This window comes from Lissotriton helveticus, chromosome 6, assembly GCF_964261635.1.
Source record: "Lissotriton helveticus chromosome 6, aLisHel1.1, whole genome shotgun sequence".
Lineage (NCBI taxonomy): Eukaryota > Metazoa > Chordata > Amphibia > Caudata > Salamandridae > Lissotriton > Lissotriton helveticus.
The window spans coordinates 548,081,245-548,103,037 of record NC_136067.1 but is presented as its reverse complement, the minus strand read 5'-3'; positions in this window follow the sequence as shown (position 1 = coordinate 548,103,037).

Sequence of the window (21,793 nt, the reverse complement as noted above, 5' to 3'; positions counted from 1 at the left end):
CAAATAAAATGTCTGTATGGGGGATTGTCATCAGGCAAAAAGTCCCTCTCCACCTCCTCCTCTTCGTCCTCCTCTTCTTGTTGACCACCAATGTGGCCTTGTGGTGGTCCTTGTGGTGGTGGTGGAGGTGGTGGTGGTGCAGATGCACCTGCAGCTGCTACTAGTGAAGCCATTTCTCACAGAATGAATGCAGGTCTTCTTCACTCAAACAAGAAAGTGAAAATGAGGAAAAAAGGTGGGGTCTTTCATCATTTATTAAACAAAACTGTTGTGAACCAATCAAAAGTGTTATTTTCAGGTCACATGGCCCGACGCGCTTACGCTACGCGCCCCGGGGCGTGCCCGTAGTCGCGCACCGGGGCGCGCCCCGGGGTGCGTAGCGTAAGCGCGTCAAGAAGTTGCGTGAACGTATGCGCTCGCGTGCTTTCGGGTGCGCTTACGCAGTGCGTGATATGACGCATCACGCGGCTACGCGATATGTTGTTTTTGTTCGCGGCAATAGCGCTAACGGGACGCTCACAGGTACGCGCCCCGGGGCGCGCCGAAACACTGCGCTTACCGGTGAGCGCATCGGTACGCGCCCCGGGAGTGCTCCAGCAAAAAATTTAAATAAATAAATAAAATAAAAAACTATTACATAATTATACAATATAAAATTTGTTATAAAAAAATATTACTTTTCATACATATAGAGATTTGCTATTAAAAAACCATTGAAATTCACTGAAAAAACCATAGGTTTCACACCAGTTATAGTTAGGAATTAGCATTTAAAAAACCTATTAAATTCACTGAAAAAACCATAGGTTTGACACCAGTTATAGTTAGCTGGAAGTTTTACTCGCATAAAACCATTGAAATTCCCACGTTATAGTTAGTTGGACTCACTATAACTTGCGCGTGCAATGCACTGCTGAAGACGTCACATATTACATCACTCATGACATGGTCAGTGACATCACTCATGACATCACTGATGACACCATCCTTGTGACAGAGTGAGAGACCTCCTTTCACTGTAATGTAACCCTTGAAACACATATTCAAAAATAGAAACTAAAATTTTCAAAAAAACTGCAGATACCCATACCACTTACAACAACCAATTCAATATTTCCACCATTCATATACACATCCACTCATTCACCAACAGTTCTATATAGTCACTCATACATATGCTCACTCATCATATGTAGTGATACACCTATACATCCTGTTACACACTGACAGGCATCCAAAAGTTACTCACACACATACTCACACATGCAAATAAACTATTGAACATCCATTTATTTGCATATACAGCTATACACACACTACCACTTTACTTCTAAGGAAACTTACACATACTTACTCTCTTAAACAATCACTTAAAGAAACACATACTAATTTAAACAGGAACTCTTACAATCCCTCACTCTCACATATACTCACTTATATACATCAATATTCACATATACTAGATTAAAACATATGTAGTTACGGATAAAGACACTAGTGAGACAGTCATTCACTCACTAACACACACATATACACACTCATCCACCCATACAGTCCTGCACATATGCTGTCTTCAAAACACATACAAAGAGAAAGTCAGTCATTCATGCATCTATGTGCTAAGTAATACCCCCACCAAACCATACAAACACTCATACTGATACTAAGAAAAACATCTAATAACCCATATACATACACATGTAGCTACTCACCAACCCATGCAGCCATTTATACACAAAGTGAAACAATAATACATATATTTAAAAATTTAAACATTACTCACTAATATTTATTTTTCAGAAAGACACACATTCACTGGATGGTGTCATCAGTGATGTCATGAGTGATGTCACTGACCATGTCATGAGTGATGTAATATGTGACGTCATCAGCAGTGCATTGCACGCGCAAGTTATAGTGAGTCCAACTAACTATAACGTGGGAATTTCAATGATTTTATGTCAGTAAAATTTCCAGCTAACTATAACTGGTGTCAAACCTATGGTGAATTTAATAGGTTTTTTAAATGCTAATTCCTAACTATAACTGGTGAGAAACCTATGGTTTTTCCAGTGAATATATATATATATATATATATATATATATATATATATATATACATATATATATATATATATATATATATATATATATATATATATATATATTAAAGCTCAAACCATTCCTCTCATTCATGAAATGTGAAGCGCACTCCGGGGGTTTGAGCTTTAACATTGACCGCGAGTATCGACGCGGAAGCTTGCACCCGCTATCGAGTGCCTTGGGACTGTCGGTACACTTTGGAGCTTTAATATATATATATATATATATATATATATATACCATCCTAATGTTCTATGAATTTTACAATTTATAAAAGGAAGCAAAGGTGCACCACCCAAGATCATTCTATCAACACAAATGAGTCAATTGTCCATATCCAGAGAACAGAAACGTCTTCGGTGTTTTTCTTTTTTTTCTTCCTTTATTTTTTATTCTGAGAGAAACACAGCATTCAACAAAGCGAACAGCAGACACGTTTTGACGAAACTAAATGACATTTAGGTGGAAAAGAACACAGAAATATGAAACATTATACAAAAGGATCACACGTTACATGGGAACGTTATGAGTAAACCTGAATTTGCACAATTAAAACTTATTAGAAAATGCACTTCAATGTTATGCTACGTGAAATAAAAAACTGCGACAAAATAGAAACATCTTTTAATAAATGTAAATGCACCACTGTAGAAAAATAACTATTTTTTCATGACCACCTCCATTTCTTTTGGACCAATGCTGCTTTTTATTTTTACTCTCTGTACTGGCACTCTGTTAACCAGACCCCTACAGCATGTGCTTTGACCACTAAACATGTTGAAACTGCCATGTTTACCTTTCATATAAGTCACTTGGTTATGCTATCAACTGTACCCAGGGCCTGTAAGTAAAATGTTACTAGTGGACTGCAGCTCTTGTTTGCACCTCCCACATCAGTGACATTGCAAGCATGTCTACAAGCCTTTCCTCTGAAGCTTGCCTGAAAAACTGCAAAACTGAAAATTCAATCTGTCAAAATAACTTCTATTGACAGGCCCAAACCCTCAATTTAAATATTAAGTCATCCATAACTAAGCCTTAAAGCCTGGCTGTTTAATATTTAAAAGTATTATATATAGAAATGTAATGTTAAACATGTCCCTACAGCAACAAGCCCCCACACACTATTTTAACTGTGGGATAGGGATACAATAGTATATTTAAAAATGTTATCTCCACCCAGGAAACAGCTATAAAGTTCTTTCCAGCACTTTTTCAAATAATTATTTCAAGCCCAAGTCATTGGGAAAGTCAGATGTCTAATAAGTACTTTAACCAGAGGAGTTTTAAAAAGTCATCTTTTCTTACCTAACCCTCTATAATCCCATTCGCATGAGCTTCCATCTGTCACCCAGGAGATGATTCGCCACATGACGAGGTGTAAACTTGCTCCCAGAGCTGATGCAAAGGCCTTTGGTGTGGGGAGGTGTTATATTCCTCTGGCAGGATGAAACTCTGGGCTGTGCCCAGGAACTTCATTAATGTTAAAGAGGCTTACACTGTCACAGGCAGCTGAAATTAAAACCTCAGCGTGCCCCCTCTGTTGTCCCGCTAGTGAGCCAGGCACCACTCCCAGTGGGGAGAAGAGCTGCTCCTAGAATTGGTTAGAGCGACCACAGAGGAGGTGTTGCTCAAAGCCCTGGCCATACTTCTAGGGTGTGCACTGGAGCTCTGCACAAGGGAAGAAGGATTCTGCTATTTGGTTTTAGGTAGAAAGGGGCATTGTGGGACTGTTTGGAGTAGAACACTCTGTGAACTTTTTCCTTATTGGTCAGGGAAGGGCCAGTAGTAAATCCATCCACATCCTAGTTCAACACATAAATGTGATACTTTAGGACACACTTTTGTGGACACTACTGGTCCTGTGGAAGACAGACGAAGAACTGAACCTAGTATTGATACCTGTGAGGGGACAGAACACGTTGCTAAAAGCCCTTTTCCTGAAGAGCCCGGCCAATTAATTCTAACTGAGCCTGTCCAGTACCATGCTGAAGTGAGTCTTGACTTCCAAGTGCTGTGAATGTATTCTTTATATCTGTTATGGATTATTTTATTTCCAAATAAAGATCTTTTTGACTTGACTTACAAATGCTGTTCCTGAGGTCCTTGGACCCTTGACTATGTCACAGTGTATTACTCCAAGTATCCTGGGAAAACCCTGGGACTTAGAAACTTTTTGTCTCTAAGGACTTCTTGTGCACCGGGAAAAACCTGCCAATTCAATCAAATGAAGGTGAATTGCTGCAAAGTCAATGAGTCACTTTGCTCCCACTCTGAGGTTTCCAGTGACAAGAAACCTGTTTAAGCAGGATGTCACAGAGAGGGTATCCAGCCTCATGGAGCACTGTTTAGCTTCAGCTTGCAGCCTTTTACTGCAGTAAGAATCATAACTCCAAAAGGTCACTGAGTTTGAACAGAGAATCCTACCAGCGAGAGTGCTTCCTTGGGAGTGATTTTTAATTAGCTCTCAATTAGAGCTATCTTACCAAAGTTCAAAGGTTTAACCGTGATCTTGTCCTGTGGACTTCCAGACTCGTGGCGCTCTTCTCTGCCACAGCCTCCTGCCTTGCCACACTGAGGATTTTTTACTTCCATTCCAGTGACTAAGCCAGATGGTAATACTTCCCAAAAACCTGGTTTCCTAACCAACATGCGCTCCATTGCGGTTGGCCTTAAATCATGCTTAGATTCTGGTCAAGCACGACCAAACAACTGCAATTGGATAATAACAATTCCAAAAATCGTATCTCTGGTTCCCCTTGGTGGAATTTTGTGGTGTTGGTGTTATTTTGTTACTTAAATTATTCTCTCTTTGCATAAATTGGAGTGTGGTTTTATTATGTTGTGTGTTGGATTTTGTAATAGTGTTGGCACTTCTAAATGCCTCACACATTTTCTTCAGTTAAGCACGTCTGCTCTGTGCCATATGTACCAGGGATTGCACTCAGGTTTAAATTATTGAAACCTTTACTGGGCCTAACAAGAATTGTGTCAGTATTATTAGTGGTGGACTACTATTCATGCATAATAATGGATTTAGGCCGAGATCTCTGTACTGGGGTGAATGTATGAAATTGTTCTGCATTCTGTCCATCAATTGTTGTTTTTGCATTTGTCACCCCGAGTGGGACCGGTCCGCTCAGACGTGAGTCCCGTGCTCTCCACACCACCGGAGTCAAGCTATCCTGGCTGATGACGGCTGATAGCCGGAAACCGGTCCTAGAATGCTTGATTCCGGTCCAGGGAAGACATGGCTTGGCAGTTCGGGCTGGACTGTTCCCATGAGGCACAGGGTCAAGGCTCATTTGCATATGGCCATGTCAGAACTGTGGTGGTGTGGAGTGTAAAAAAATGATGGATTTAGGCCCAGATCTCTGTACTGGGGTGAATGTATGACATTGTTCTGCATTCTGTCCATCAATTGTTGTTTTTGCATTTGTCACCCAGAGTGGGACGGGTATGCTCAGACGTGAGTCCTGTGCTCTCCACACCACTGGAGTCAAGCTATCTGTTAAAACGAAGTAATGGTGTAGTCATCTCTTGTAGGTGGTATAAGTAGGTTTAATCAAGTAGAAGTTAGCAGGTATATAGTTACAAGAAGATCCTTAGTAAATCAGGTAGTCTCTGGTAAAGCCTAGATAAAACCCCACCAGGAGCAAGGTCCACTCTGCTCAGCCCATCTTACCAACTGATCTTGCCACATACAAAGCGACCCTAACATTCTACATGACATCACAGCAGGCTGAGTAGGCAGAGAGAATCAAAGAGGAGAGACATGAAAATGGCAATAAGTACATTATAACACATCCCCCTCCTTAATAACTGAACAAATAAAGGAAACAAAGAAACAGAGAACGTATTAATATATAGAACCAAAATATCTCCTTATCATACAAAGGAAATGTAGAAAAAGAGAATGTATTAATGAATGCAATAAGAGGAAAAGGAGAAAAGGAACCAATAAAAGAAACCAAAAGGAGAAGAAGAGAAATGCATTACTAAATGCTACAAACTCAACTCTCCCTATGGATAGTGATCATTAGTACAAAAAGAATTGCCCAGATGGAAAACGCATTCCCAACAGAAAGAAGAAGACACAGTATTAATACAATATAATACCTCCTTCTCCCTGAAAATGATCAAAAATAAACGAAAAACAATGTAAGATAATTCATTCTAAAAACCAATAAATCCAAAACTATGCCCAAAACTTAATGTGCCATTCACAAAAACTGCGATAAAACAAAACCAGCACAATACTAAATCTGGATAAACTGGGGCAAAACAGGGAATACAATCCTTTAATTGCACTAAATCCCAAAATGAAGGTAATAAGTGTGTACCCGTCACACACAGACTGTGTAGCCAAATAGCACAACCAGAAAAACCAAAAACCTAGGGTAATCCTTAACTCATGTGTGAAGAAAACACACACAGCATGTACACGCTAATCAAAAACCAAGGGTAACTCAAAATCTAAGACACTCTCGTACAACTGTGGGCAAGCTTTAACCCACGTCACACACCCGAAAAACTAAAGGTAATTCTTAATTCAAAAATCCTGAACGAAATTGACCATAACTTTAAAATTCAGAAAAAAACCAAGCACAACGTGCAGACAAGACATTCCAGAATACAGAACTAAGGGAACAACCGCACTCAATGGAAAACAAAACATGGATCAATAAGGCCCATGACAAATCCTAGGAAGACCACTAAACATCTAACACCCACGCACAACCGTAAAAGGGACACACCACACAAAGTCAAGGAAAAAACACTCATACTCATTAACATCACCCTAGAGAGCAAGAGACAAAATACAAATGACCAGCAATTATAAAAGTGTCTCAAACTCCGGGGAGCTGTTTTAAGTAAAGAATATTGTTAATACAGGAAGATTCGCGACGTCTTCCGCAAAACAATATTATTCAGACAATACACACTCAAAAGTCATACACATATTAATGACAGTAACATGTCCCCAATAGAAAGTTGTGAATATGCAATTATAAAACAAGGTATTATTAACAAAACAAACTAAAACAAAAAAACGTGGTCACCGTAGTCTAAGGTGAGCGATACTTCACCCGAAAATCCAGTCAATTATCCTTCATTCATAGTCCAGGTGGTGCAGGTTAAATCCAGTAAGTGTAAAGAATAGCGTCATATGCAGCACTAATAACTCGAGATGATACTATAAGAAGCTTTTGTAAGTAGTTCGCTTAGGCCCACAAGGTGAAAACCACGAAATCCAGCAAAAAAATAAAATGACAAGAGATCTGATCGACATCGAGAACTAGATTGGAATACCAAAATATTACGATCTTCATATAACAAAACTAAACGTTGTGATTCACAGTACATCCAAAGGGATTCTTCCCAATGTCTCAAAATGGCCGCCACAGCGTGGTTCAGCGTCAATTTCTGATGGAAATAGTGCACGCTCAGGCGCTGACGTCACTAAGGTCAAAGGAGACCTTCACCAACACCGCGAAGAAATCCAGATACGTCATCATTCCTAGGGAGGCAGGCAGAAAGGGAAGAGCTCCCCACATCAACCGTCACTTTGACAAACGGTGAGTTGGCCAGCTCAGGGGGAAACTCTTGTCCGATTTTGAAGTAACATTCACTTTAACTGTGGTACACCAAAAACGCCTCGTCCCAACAGAACATGCTGGAGTCTCTTAAACGCGCTGAAGTCTCTTAAACGCTGGATCGATGTTCAAAATTGAGGGATACTAGCTTTGCCAAGACGCGCTGTATTAAAGGTCTCTTCTTTTGCCAAGACGCGCTTTAAGCGTAGAGCCAAACACTTTAAAACAAGATGTGCAGTGAGTGCAGTTGTGGGCGTAGGTCGTGTAAACTCTCATGAGCTTGCATAAATTCAAGTAAAGTGTAATTTTCAAAGCGGTAATTAATTTCAGCAGTTTATATACTTCCCAAAAAACGATGTTGCGCTTCCCTTGTCTGCTTCATAGATCAGCTTTCCTCATATTAATGCTTGTAGGTTGTTGTCTGATCATATTGGGGAACAGTCAGTTCAGTCTAGTAAAGTCAATAAGTAAAGTCAATATAAATTTATCACTCACCCAATTATAACAAGTACTGGCTTTTCCACGTTGGGGCTGACCGATCTTTGGTCACTGGTGGGGCAAGTGGAGAGCCAGTTTGTTTAATCTTGATGCGTTACTTCTTGTTCAAATTCTTTAGTTCCAGGAGTTTCTGCTTCTTTTTCTTTGTGATTCATCAGTTCCATATATTCAAATCCAATCAATGTAGATCATGTAGGTTCTCCTCGTCGTCGCCAGTGTTAAAACGAAGTAATGGTGTAGTCATCTCTTGTAGGTGGTATAAGTAGGTTTAATCAAGTAGAAGTTAGCAGGTATATAGTTACAAGAAGATCCTTAGTAAATCAGGTAGTCTCTGGTAAAGCCTAGATAAAACCCCACCAGGAGCAAGGTCCACTCTGCTCAGCCCATCTTACCAACTGATCTTGCCACATACAAAGCGACCCTAACATTCTACATGACATCACAGCAGGCTGAGTAGGCAGAGAGAGAATCAAAGAGGAGAGACATGAAAATGGCAATAAGTACATTATAACACTATCCTGGCTGATGATGGCTGATAGCCAGAAACCAGTCATAGGATGCTTGATTCCGGTCCAGGGAAGACATGGCTTGGCTATTCGGGCTGGACTGTTCCCATGAGGCACAGGGTCAAGGCTGATTTGCATATGGCCATGTTTGAACTGGGGTGGTGTGGAGTGCAAAATAACGATCGATTTAGGCCCAGATGTCTGTACTGGGGGGAATGTATGACATTGTTCTGCATCCTGTCCATCAACTGTTGTTTTTGCATTTGTCACCCCGAGTTTGACGGGTATGCTCAGATGTGAGTCCTGAGCTCTCCACACCACTGGAGTCAAGCTATCCTGGCTGATGACGGCTGATAGCCAGAAACCGGTCCTAGGATGCTTGATTCCAGTCCAGGGAAGACATGGCTTGGCAGTTCGAGCTGGACTGTTCCCATGAGGCACAGGGTCAAAGCTGATTTGCATATGGCCATGTCTGATCTGGGGTGGTGTGGAGTGCAAATAAACGATAGATGTAGGCCCAGATCTCTGTACTGGGGTGAATGTATGACATTGTTCTGCATTCTGTCCATCAACTGTTGTTTTTCCAATTCAGAATTAGGCTTTCAGTGTCCTCCACTGGGTGACGAGGACACAGACTCCATTTGTAGCTGGCTTGTTAGTGATTGAGGTCAGACAGAAGTTGAGGGTTGCTAATAATGATATGGATGATACTGTGTCCTTGCATTCTTCATCCATTTCCTAATCTCTTCCTTTAAAATCTCAGGGCCAGAGTTACACAACTTAATCTTCCATAAATTAAGAAGCACATTGCGCAAAATATCAGATTCAGATGTGACTTAGGGACCAGACGTCAGGTAGACACACAATGGATCTTTATACTCAACCAGAACATATGTTAACAGAATAGAAGCAGTTAAGAAGGAATATGTGAGCAGAAGGTATCCTTCAGTGGCAGCCATAGTGGTAAAACATTGGAAATCTGACATAGAACACAGAAACTACTAAGAGGAGCAATTGGCCAGTCTGAAGACAGAGACCTCTGTACTTTACCACAACTTCAGAGAAGCACTATCAAAGGTGAATACATACGCAAGGGATCACTACAGGTAAGATGAGTATGGTCATCTAAGGTGCAGGGACATGGATGTTCTTTAAATGGCTGTCAATGGCTCTTAAAGATGTTCAGACTACATGCACATGTAATCCTTGGCCTCTTTGCAGAGAGCACAGAGAGACGGTCACAAGTGTTTCATCTGAAATTCTGATTCCATTGGAAAATGCCTGAAGGAAGTACACAGATGTGAAAATATTGTCAGCAACACAAGAAAATGAAATGGAGTGCTTCAAGGAAAGTTTGTGGGTTAGGTGTGTGTGGGGGAAGGGTGAATTAGAGGAGATGAACCGAAGTATATCCATAAGAAGAGAATAGCAAGATAATGTGAAAAGGGAAAATGATGATGTGGGAGATATGCAGATGGCGGTTTTATGAAAGATGTGGGAAGAAATGGGAAGCACATGTCTAACATCGTGAAGGCCTCAACAGATCTTGGTAACCTTTAAGTCAGTCACAATTTTAAAGAATTTAAACATGGTAAATTCAAGTTATTTACAACAAAGTCATTGTTGCTGATTATTTACTTCAGCTAAGAAGAATTGTTAAAGCCATTAGTTCTGGCCTATTTAAGACATATGATTGTTGTTTTGTTGTATGTCTGTATGAAATTACATAAAGCTCACAGAGTGGCATCCAAATACGGGTAAGTTAAAATGTTTTATATTACACAGAATTTTAGTTTTCTAAGTTTACCAAGGCTGCGCCTGTTCTAAACTAGTCCTACTCAGTGGCAAACACAATCTGCTCAGAATACACCAACAACAAGAGAAGATTTAAATGTAGCACCAACGATCCTGAAGGACTACTGTCTCAGGCAAAACAACTCTGGGAGGAAGGGAAAGCAGTTATCCCTGACATAATTGGAGGTTGGGAGGCATTCACAAACGCCCTACGTAACAGCTATGGAAATACAAAGGGCCACCCTGGAAAACAGGAGAGAAAAGTGTTAGCAAAATCTACGGCCAGGCTCCAGCCTACGGAATAACGCCAAATTAAAAAAGCTAAAAACACGGACAAACCTCACATTGAGAAGGCAGAAGAAAGATCCCTCGGCACTACAAGAGCTGCGGCAGTTAAAAGCTAAAAAACTTATTTGGCAAAATAAAAAGGAAGCCGAAGAATCTCTTTGGGCCAGGCTCCTGTACGATATCACAATAACAATAGTGCACAATTTTGGAAGAAGATCAATGCCCTATCTAACCCGCAAGGTCAGCGCATCAGCTCCAATGTCACAGAAGAAGCATGGATAACCTATCTTGAACCTCACTTTAACAAAGATCAGAACCCCCAAATTGGCTTAAATACCCCTGCACCTAGCATGAAAACTCAACCGCTCCAGGCAAACTTTAATGCAGAACTCGGACAGAATTTCACAATCACAAACACCCAAGTTCACAAAAGAATCTTGAAAGGTAGACGTGAAGGAGCTCCTGGCCCTAACGGGATTCCGCCCATATTATTCAAACAAGACCCTGAAGTTTGGGCTATAGTCCTAAAACCTATCTTTGAAAGAATCCTGCAGATGTCAATATTACCATCATCATGGAGAGGCTCAATAATCTCTCCCATTTACAAAAAAGGCAACAGGAACGATCCAAAGAGCTATCGGCTGGTAGCTCTTTTGAACAAGAAGCCAAATATTATGCCGGGGTACTTCAACAACATGGGCCACAAAAATTAAAGCAATACCCTACAATCAAACCTGCTTCTGTAGAGACATGGGCACTGCCACCAACATCTCCGCCGTCTCACTAATGATAGACGCTGCACTTTTAATCAAACAGCCTCTGTACATCTGCTTTATTGATTACAGTTCAGCATTTGACCACATAAACAGATATATTCTGTGGCAAAAATGTTAAATGTTAGGTATTCTATCATTGCTCCTAAGACAACTAATTCTTTTGCACAGTAACACCTGGGTACAAGTAAAGTTGGGGGCAGGAGACTATCTATCGAAAAAGATGAACACAACTTCAGGATTAAAACAAGGGTGTGTATTAGCCCCAACACTATTCAATTTATTTATGGCCGAGCTTTCAGTCCTACTTAATGGAAGCAACGCGCATGCCCCGAAGCTGGGAGGTCCCCAGCTATCTAACTTCCTATAAGCAGATGATTTAGTACTCATCAGTCGGACACCCATAGGATTACAACACCTGCTGGATATCACATCTCAATATTCAGATACCAACAAACTAAGCATCAACCAAGACAAAACAAAAGTCATGTGCGTAAATTACCAGAAAACAAAAACAAAATACAACTGGCATCTGGCAAAATGCAAGCTAGAAGTCGTACAAGACTACAAATACCTGGGGGTCATGATCGACAGCAAAGGTAATTACAAAGCACAATTCGAGACAATAAAAAAGAAGGGATTAACAACAGCAGTAGCACTAAGAAACCTGAAGAACATAACCACTGGCCCAAGCTTTCTCCCTCTGACCAAGGTGATACAGGCTAAACTTGTACCATCAATCACCTATGGAAGCGAAGCCATGAGAGGGAGGGACGCGGAAACATTAAATGGCACCTTCGCAAGAGCGTTGAGAATAATATGCGGGTTGCCTGGATACACATCTCCGGTGCAAATGAGGCTGGATTTCGGGATACAAAGACAGGAGCTAGCCAGAAAATGAGCCGTTGTTAAATCCTGGTTCAAGATCAAAAAAGGGCAGCCAGAAACGTTAAACTTCTACTTGTGGAGAGAAGTAGAAACAATAGAAACCTACCCAGCCAGATATTTCTTGGACACTGCACTGGACCAGTTGGGGTTACAGCAACTCTGGGCAACGTCTGGGACCATGGCAAGTTTCAAGAAAATCGTAAATAACATTGTCAAAAAAGAGTCTATCTTACAAGACAAAGCGGCTTTGACAGAACGTTCGCATGGCTGGCTCACTATACAATCCTACAGTAAACCGATTCCTCAAGCTTACCTCCTTTCTAACTTCTCCAGAACCACCAAAGAAAAGTTTCTGAAATTTTGGCTAGGTCTATTACCGACGGTACACCATCTGCCCCCTTGGCTGCACCCTTCAAAGCCAGCAATGTGCCATCTTTGTGGGGAAGGAGAGGAGGACATAGTCCATATTATAACTATTTGCCGTGAGCTGATGCAGGAGCGCCGGCTACTACTCAGACTTATTTTCAATAAAAAACAAATTTGGTCGTGCAGACAAGCTTTTCTGGCAAAGACACTCAACTAAGCTGTTGTCCGGTAAAGTTTTTAACTGCAGCTGACCTTCGTTTTAAAAAAGCACATACAATCGTAACAGTGTTTTAAGCACACAATTTCAAGCACTTTTGCACATGTACGCCTTAAAGGATATCTTCAATAGGCTAACTACATGATATTTTTTGCACAAACCAACTGAAGTTGAGGCGGCACTATGCACTTTAAACCGGCACCTCTTGGCCTGTCATCACTGTGCAGCCAAGACTCTGATAAGGGGGTAATTCTATCTCACGAACTGCTGCTAATATTTGCCAACCAAAACGAAGAAACAATATTATGGATCACCAAGGCCAGGGGAGTGGATCTTCTCCGCAATCTTAACATGTGTTTTTAACTATGGCTATTAGCCTTTTTTAAACTGAGGTTTTATTGCTTATAAGAGATGGTCAATTTTTGTAATGGTTTTAATTAACTGCACAATAAACTTACTTACTTACTTACTTACTCAGTGGCATAGGGACCACCCCAATTTACCAGCTTAAGTTGGTCTGCCACTAGGGCTGAGAAGCTGGTGAACTAGATCGACATAAACATTAATTCGCTGTTTTGGGGCCTCTTATGTCTGCAGGCCTTCAAACAAAATGTGAATAAATAACCCAGCTATGAAATACCTTGAGGTAGGGTTGTGAGCATTCATTGGCATCCGAAGGGAAGGAAACGGTTAAAAAAGTAAACAGGGAAAAAACAGAAAGAGGACTACTTAGAACAACAATTACCATAAGAGATACAGATAAGGCAAAAAGTAAGAATGAGAAAAAAAGATGGGTAGATAGAAAGGGACAAAAGAACAGTAGGTGAAAGCAGGGGGACAAGTAGGAAGGAAACATGAAAAAAATATGGAAGAAAGGCAAAAGGAAGGATGAAAGAGTGGAAGAATGACTAGATTGGTGTGTGAAAGGATTGATAGATTGAAGGGTCAAATATTGGCTGGACGAATGAAAGATTGACTAGAGAAAGAGCAAATGATGAAAGGATAGAAGATGGAGAAGAGTGGATGATTGAATGGTTAAAATGGATGATTTATGAACATATTGATGAGTTGTTAGGTGCAAGGATGAATGGATGTGGTAATGGGTGGGAAGATGGAAAGTGGAAGGGATGGACAAGTGGATGATTAGTTGGAAGGTAAATGGATGGTTAGATGGAATGAGTGTTGCATTTGCTTGCTTTTCATGCTCTGTTTGGTTAGAGGTATGTTTCAAGAGAGGGGTGTTTTCATTTTCTGGCTACTCCCTTAGTTCTAGTTACACTTCATTGCCCAAGCCCCTTTTAAAGACCTCTAACTCTTTATTTTAATTTTTTATATTTTACCCATAGTGGAACACAAACCTCTAACTCGTTATTTTTATTTTTTTATTTTACCCATAGTGGAACACAAAATCACAATACATTATACAAGCAGTCATGAATAAATAAAAACAGTGAAAAGGGTTAAGAATAGTTAAAAAAATATAGCATGGCCAATACATTTCATCATTCTTTACAGTGGGTGGCAGCTAGTTTGAGGGGGAGGGTCGAGGCAAAAATGTAAAGTGCTCTGATACTCGATGTCTTGGGTCTAGTTCGCGCTATATAAAACTCTAAAAAAGAAAACCAGATATTCTAATCATAAGTTAGATAAAACAGTTAAAGACAGATACATCAGCTATATACAGACGCCGGGTAGATTTATTGGTCCATCTTGGCTGTCCATCAAGGCCCATACAGGAGACCAGATTTTTTTCTCCAGCTTCCTAGCCTGCCTGCCCTTGCATGCATAAAGTGCAACCTCTTGGTTGTATATACCCAGCAATCAGGCAAGACAGGTCTGAAACGAGGGAGGCTCCGGGTAAATCCATCTGGCTGTAATTAGCAATCTAAAGACTGCAACTGACACAAAAGCAAAAAAGGTCTCGGTCATATCTAACCTACTGCTACCATCGTGGCCTAAAACCATCTTAGAGGGGCTGAAGCTAATCCTTCGCCAAAACACTCTTTCACAAAAAGACTCCAGCCCATCCTTCAGGGGAGATAGCCTGTCACAGCTATAGATCATATGAACCAGAGCAGAAGGCCCTCCCCACATCTAGGGCATTTATCATCTGTCCCTTTTCCCCATGCAAACAGCTTAGCCGGGGTAAAATAGAAGTTAAATATCAATTTATAGTGTTGTGCCTTCAGGTTGGTGGACAGAAACATCTTTCAGGCTAGCCCAATTGCTTTATCTAGGTCGGCATTGGGATCGCCTAGCTTCCTATTCCAGTTTGTTTCGGTCTTTTCAATGTCGTTCAGGAGATTGTCAAGTAGAACACTATAAATATTTCTTATTTTTCAGGTTATAGCCTCCAGGAGAAGAATTTTATCCAAGAATACAGTCACCCTGCGGTTGTTAAGAAATTCCCTAATTTGCATATATTTAAAATACAAGTGGTCTGAAATACTAAGCCTTTGCAGCAGGTCAATCACTTCAAATCACCGCGCTGAGCAGCAGCCGGTGTTGATTCAGCTAGCTACCCTTGAGGCGGAAGCCGAGGGTGTTGCTCCTCTTTCTTTTACTTATACCTGCACTTTGCACTGTTTAAATGTTGATTTTAGAACTTTTAACTGTGTGATAATAATTGTAATAATTGTAAATTTCGAGCGCTGTTTGGGAAAGATCTAATTTCCCGGCGAACGGCACCACCCACGTGACTCTGGGCCACGCCCCTCCCAAGTAGCCACGCCCCCTCCCGGAGGCTTCAAATCACCGCGCTGAGCAGCAGCCGGTGTTGATTCAGCTAGCTACCCTTGAGGCGGAAGCCGAGGTGTTGCTCCTCTTTCTTTTACTTATACCTGCACTTTGCACTGTTTAAATGTTGATTTTAGAACTTTTAACTGTGTGATAATAATTGTAAATTTCGAGCGCTGTTTGGGAAAGATCTAATTTCCCGGCGAACGGCACCACCCACGTGACTCTGGGCCACGCCCCTCCCAAGTAGCCACGCCCCCTCCCGGAGGCTTCAAATCACCGCGCTGAGCAGCAGCCGGTGTTGATTCAGCTAGCTACCCTTGAGGCGGAAGCCGAGGGTGTTGCTCCTCTTTCTTTTACTTATACCTGCACTTTGCACTGTTTAAATGTTGATTTTAGAACTTTTAACTGTGTGATAATAATTGTAAATTTCGAGCGCTGTTTGGGAAAGATCTAATTTCCCGGCGAACGGCACCACCCACGTGACTCTGGGCCACGCCCCTCCCAAGTAGCCACGCCCCCTTCTCCTTTTACTATGTCCACACCCCGGAAGCGCAGCGGACGAGCGCAGCGGGCACACCATCGACAAGCCCGTCTGTGCCCGTCCGTGTCAGGACGGGGCACGAGGGCGAGGCTCTCTCTCCAACTGCACCCTCCCGACTGGTAAGAACATCCTCCGCTTTGAGAGCGCTGCGCCCTACCCCTAAACCAAACTGCTCTCTGTCCAACCTTCACATAGTCGGAACCCATGTCTGCTCCGAGTGTAAACTATCCACTGACGTCCGGAAACCCTACTCTGACCCACCTAGGAGACGCAGGAAATGTAAAATCCCACGTAATAATGTACAGCCAACATACGTATTTTACAGTACAAACTGCAGATCATTGCCCAAGCACAAGCATGAAATCTTTAATCTCCTCATTGAAGAATGTCCTAGTGCCATCTTCCTAACCGAGACATGGTTACATGACAGTGCTGGCCCAGACGTTGCTATTGCCCTCCCTGACAATTACGCCATTGCCAGACTCGATAGGGAAAAACAGGTTGGGGGCGGGATAGCCATCATTTTTAACAGAGACTACAAATGTACTTTGGAACCTGTTCTAATTCCAGATTGTGAAGCGGGTCTTTTTAAAATTACCTTGAACCCCAATTTCACTATGTCAGGCCTTCTGATATATCGTCCACCAGGTAACCCCTCTCAATGGGTATCAAACTTCGCAAATCTTATTACCCCCTACTATATGTCATCTAGCAATTTCTCTCTGCTAGGTGATCTAAATTTACACCTGGAAGATCCCACCATCCCCTCATGCCATAATTTTCTGGAAGATCTAGCTGCACTGAATTTATCTATTATCAACTCCAGCCCCACTCATACAGCTGGCCACTTGTTGGACCCCATAATAACTAACATCAGTGAACTCACGTACATCGCCACCGTACCTTCTGGCTGGTCCGACCATCACCTCATCAGCTTTAGCATCTCTTTTCCACCCTCCCCTAGAGCGAAACAAAATACTACTGCCACAAATCGAAGGAATTGGAAGTCAGTCGACATAGACGCCTTAAATGAGGCACTAAAACTAAACCCTCCTAGCCCAAACTCCAACATGGACCACGTAGCAATTGAGACACAAAATTGGTTAACATATGCCGCTAATAGCTGTCTGCCTTCTACTCAAACCAAAGGGAGTAGACATCGTCCCCCGGCTCCATGGTTCAACGACAGCCTTAAAACCGAAAAGTCACGATGCAAAGTATTAGAACGTAAATGGCGTAAAAAGTACGACCCTTATGCCAAAAAATGCTATCATGAAGCCAGAAACCACTATCACGCGGCATGTACAAAGGCAAGAGCGGCCTTCGTCTCAAAGGCAATCACCGAAGCAACTAACATGCCCAAAACTCTTTTTGCCAAAGTTAAGGAATTGGCGGGCGCACATACTACAGCCACTGCACCCCCCTTAAGCGCTCAACAATGTCAGGCATTAGCTTGCTTCTTTACTGAGAAAATCGACAAAATTATCTCAGACATCAATACTAAAATATCTAATGATGATCCTCCCCCTCTGTCTAACCCCAGCCTACCTCAACCCACTACTGTTGACAAAAACCTGCTGGAAGCCTGGCCGAATCTCTCATTAGAGAATCTCAAAGGAATCCTAAAAACTGTCAAATCCGGTTCCCCTAGGGACCCCATCCCTATTAAAATTATAAAACAATTGGATGACCAGTCCCTGAATATCATTGCCAACCTCTTAAACTTGTCCCTCGACCTCGCCACTGTCCCGGCCTTATGGAAGCACGCCATGGTGACACCCCTCTTGAAAAAGCCTAATGCTAACCCAGAAATACTGGCCAACTATAGGCCTATATCTCTGCTTCCTGTTTTTTCTAAGTGCCTCGAGAGACACGTACACTCCACGCTAGCCACTTTTGCAGAAGTAAACCTCCTACTCCACCCTTCGCAATCTGGTTTCAGGGCTGGTTTCTCGACGGAGACCGCCCTGTTAGGTGTCACTGAAAATATCCGACAACGTCTTGACCAAGGCCAAACGGTAGCGCTTGTGCTGCTGGATCTAAGCGCGGCGTTCGACACCATCTCCCACGAAACGCTCCTCAGAGAATTACACACAAATGGCATAAGAGGAAAGGCTCTGGAATGGATCAAATCCTTTCTGGCAAACAGAACCTTTCAGATCGCATCAGCACAGGCCGAATCAGACACCTTACCCGCAGCTCATGGAGTGCCACAGGGGTCCATTCTGAGCCCTCTGTTTTTTAATATCTATCTCAAACCATTGGTAGAACTTGTTGAGAAGCTAGGGCTCACACTCATGAACTACGCTGACGACACCCAAATCATTTTTTTCCTTGTCTAATTCTTGTCCCCACTCCCCGTCACTACTCAAGGAAGGATTACTAAAAATACTGAACTGGATGACAGCAAACCAGTTAAAACTGAACGGGGACAAGACGGAAATTCTGATTTTGGGAAAAGACAAAGATCTCTGGAACCCCGCGCATTGGCCAGAACAGATGGGTATTCTTCCTACCCCGGTGTCCCATGCTCGAAATCTGGGTTTTGTATTAGACAACGCCTTATCCATGGATAAGCAGGCCAGCAAAGTTACTGGAGTGTGTCTCACCATAACCAGATGGTTGAGAAAAATCCTATGGATGTTGCCTATGTCAACTCAGAAGACCGTAGTCAATGCCCTTATCACATCAAGGCTTGACTACGGCAACATCCTATATTTAGGCGCAAATAAATCTGTCACTGGACGACTACAAGTGGCGCAAAACGCTGCGGTCAGACTCCTGTGTAAGATTCCTAGGAACGCTGGTGTCTCGAACCATCGCCGAGACCTTCACTGGCTCAGGATTGAGAACAGAGTTCGCTTCAAGGCCTTGAACTACATGTTCAAAATAAAAACAGGAGGAGCCCCAAAATACCTCCAATCCCTTGCTTGCCTTTACACACCTAAGAGAAACCTCCGGTCCCAGACAGCAGCACGGTTCTGCATACCAAGGTTCAAACGTGTAAGATCAGGGGGCAGATCTTTTGCCTATCTTGGACCCTCCCTGTGGAACACGCTTCCTCCAAGCATTCGGAAGGAAGATAACTACCATAGCTTCAGAAGGCTTGTAAAGACCTGGTTGTTTGAACAATAATCCCTCAATGTTCCCTCCGTTTCTGTCTCTTCGCTTCTAGCTGTGTCTAGGCGCCGGGAAACCCTTCTTGGGTAGCTGTTGCGCCCTACAAATTGACAAAAAAGAAAAAAAAAAAAAAAAGAAAGGTCTGAAAAGGGCCGGATTATATCTAGGGCAAAGAGATCTTCTATTTTTGTGAGGCCGTGTCGCTTCCATTGTCTTCCCATAGCATCATAAAATAGAGGTGGAACAAGGGAAGATCACCACAATGGTGTGTATCTGCAGTATTTTTGAATCTTCATACATTTACGAATCTTACGCTATGCTTTCCAGGCGTTATGTATAATCTTAAATCGGATTTCCTTAAAATAACTCTGCTCTAGTTGTTGCAAACGCACATCTGTTAGCCTTTTTCCCTAATGCAAGGTTGTAAATAGTAGGAAGGATATTGGGGCTTTCACTATCAGTCCTTTCAGTATTTTTGGGAAAAAATAGCATGCGCATTTGCTGCCAAAGGGCTGCCCAATAATGCAGTGTGATGTTGGGGGCTGACCTGTTCCTGAGGGAGAGAAAGTTTATAGAGCGCCTCACCTTCCCGTATCACCAAATTAAGTTTGTAAAGATAGAGTCCAATATTTTGAATATTGACTTGTCAATAGCTTGAGGTAATGCTTGAAATAATTATAAAATCTTTGTAAGCATTATCATCTTAAGGACGTTGCCCCTGCCAATGAAAGATAGATAGGAAAGCGAGGGGAGTTAGGTCCTGGGACTTGTAGTCAGTTGGACCATATATACTTGAGTAAGGAAAAGAATTTACCAACTACAAATTGTTTTGAACCCACTATTCAAGGGAAAAACAAACCAAGTGATACTCCTAGGTAATGGGGGTATATTTTATTCGTACCCTTTCAATTTCTTTTTATTTTTTGAAATGTAAACATATTGTATGAAAAGGACACTTTACGTTCTCTCACATTTATAGCAATTTTTCATTATATATACAAATATACAATACAATTAAACAATACAACACTTACATAAACACACATTTGTTACCATATATACAGACTATTATTTCCCGAAAAGGGGCAAGGGTCAAGCTTTCGACTCACGAAATGATTCAGCTATGAACAAAATGCAGTTTTTTAACAATTCGTACACCATAAATTAATTCTGTGGTCTACTAAACTACTAATAGCTAATCTTTTTCTGTGGGCCGACGCGTTTCGAACTCGATATATTCAATTGTCGAGTTCTCATCAGGGCTCGATCTCTTGAATTTTTCTAGAAATATATAAAACAAAGTGTTTTTACTCATTAATCTATACTCTGTCTGCTTTTCATCTACATACTCTAGTGTCACCGTTTTTTACCTTTGTCCCAGCAGCCGCCGGTCCGCAGGTACTTTGGTTACTTTCAACTGGAATGACTTGGACCTGTAGGTGGGTAAGGGAATTGTATAACTTCCTCTTCAGTTTGCATACAAATGATAATGCACGTACTTTAATTTGGCATACCTCAAGGTGTAGGCAGAGATCTGTGAAGACCCTCCGAGTTATTTTTCTCTGTTCTTCACGGTATTTTAACTGCCTAAAAATGACAGTGCATTACTTAAAAGTTTATATTCATTGACCTCAAAGCTAGAGAAGGAGTTCAAAACTCGAAGAAACATACCTGGCGTTTTCGCCTAATTCGAATATGGGCTGCAGCGCTTCTCTGTTTCTTCTGTGTGTGAGCCTAAAACGGTATAGCAGTACTAAGCATTTTTATCTAATTTGATTGTTCGATTTTTCACAAAAAGGCATTACACACTCGATAAGGCATGCCTGGCGTTCGCGCCGGTTTCAACTTTAACTGCAGCGTCTCTGTGTATTCTACGTGAATTTCAAATTCCCATCCGCGATCGAAATACCCGCTATTCTCCTGTGTATGTAAATATGAATAGAATTTAATTTAATTTAATTTCGACTCCGGGCAGCGAAGTGAGGTTTCTAGTTTAATCTTAGGTGGCACTTACTTACAACCGTGGCAATCCGGCGACCTCCTTAGTGAGTCTGTGGATGCGGCGGCCATCTTGCAAGGGCTTTTTAACCATGATGGTTACTCAAAGGAAACTTCCAGTATTCTGTGGCGGCCATCTTTGAAAGGGTTTATTTTAAGGTTGTGAACCATTTGTGATTAGAATAAGGCAATTCTTTAGCATGCTAGATTTTTAGTACGTCTTGCTATATTCATCTTTCAGTTAATCAATTAAGCCCCATATCTTTAAATCAGTGTGGCTTTGGCGCATCTTATATCTCACAGCCTTGCAATTTCTGATAGCGAATTCATACCATGTAACGCACTATTGAATTTCAGTATTAAAT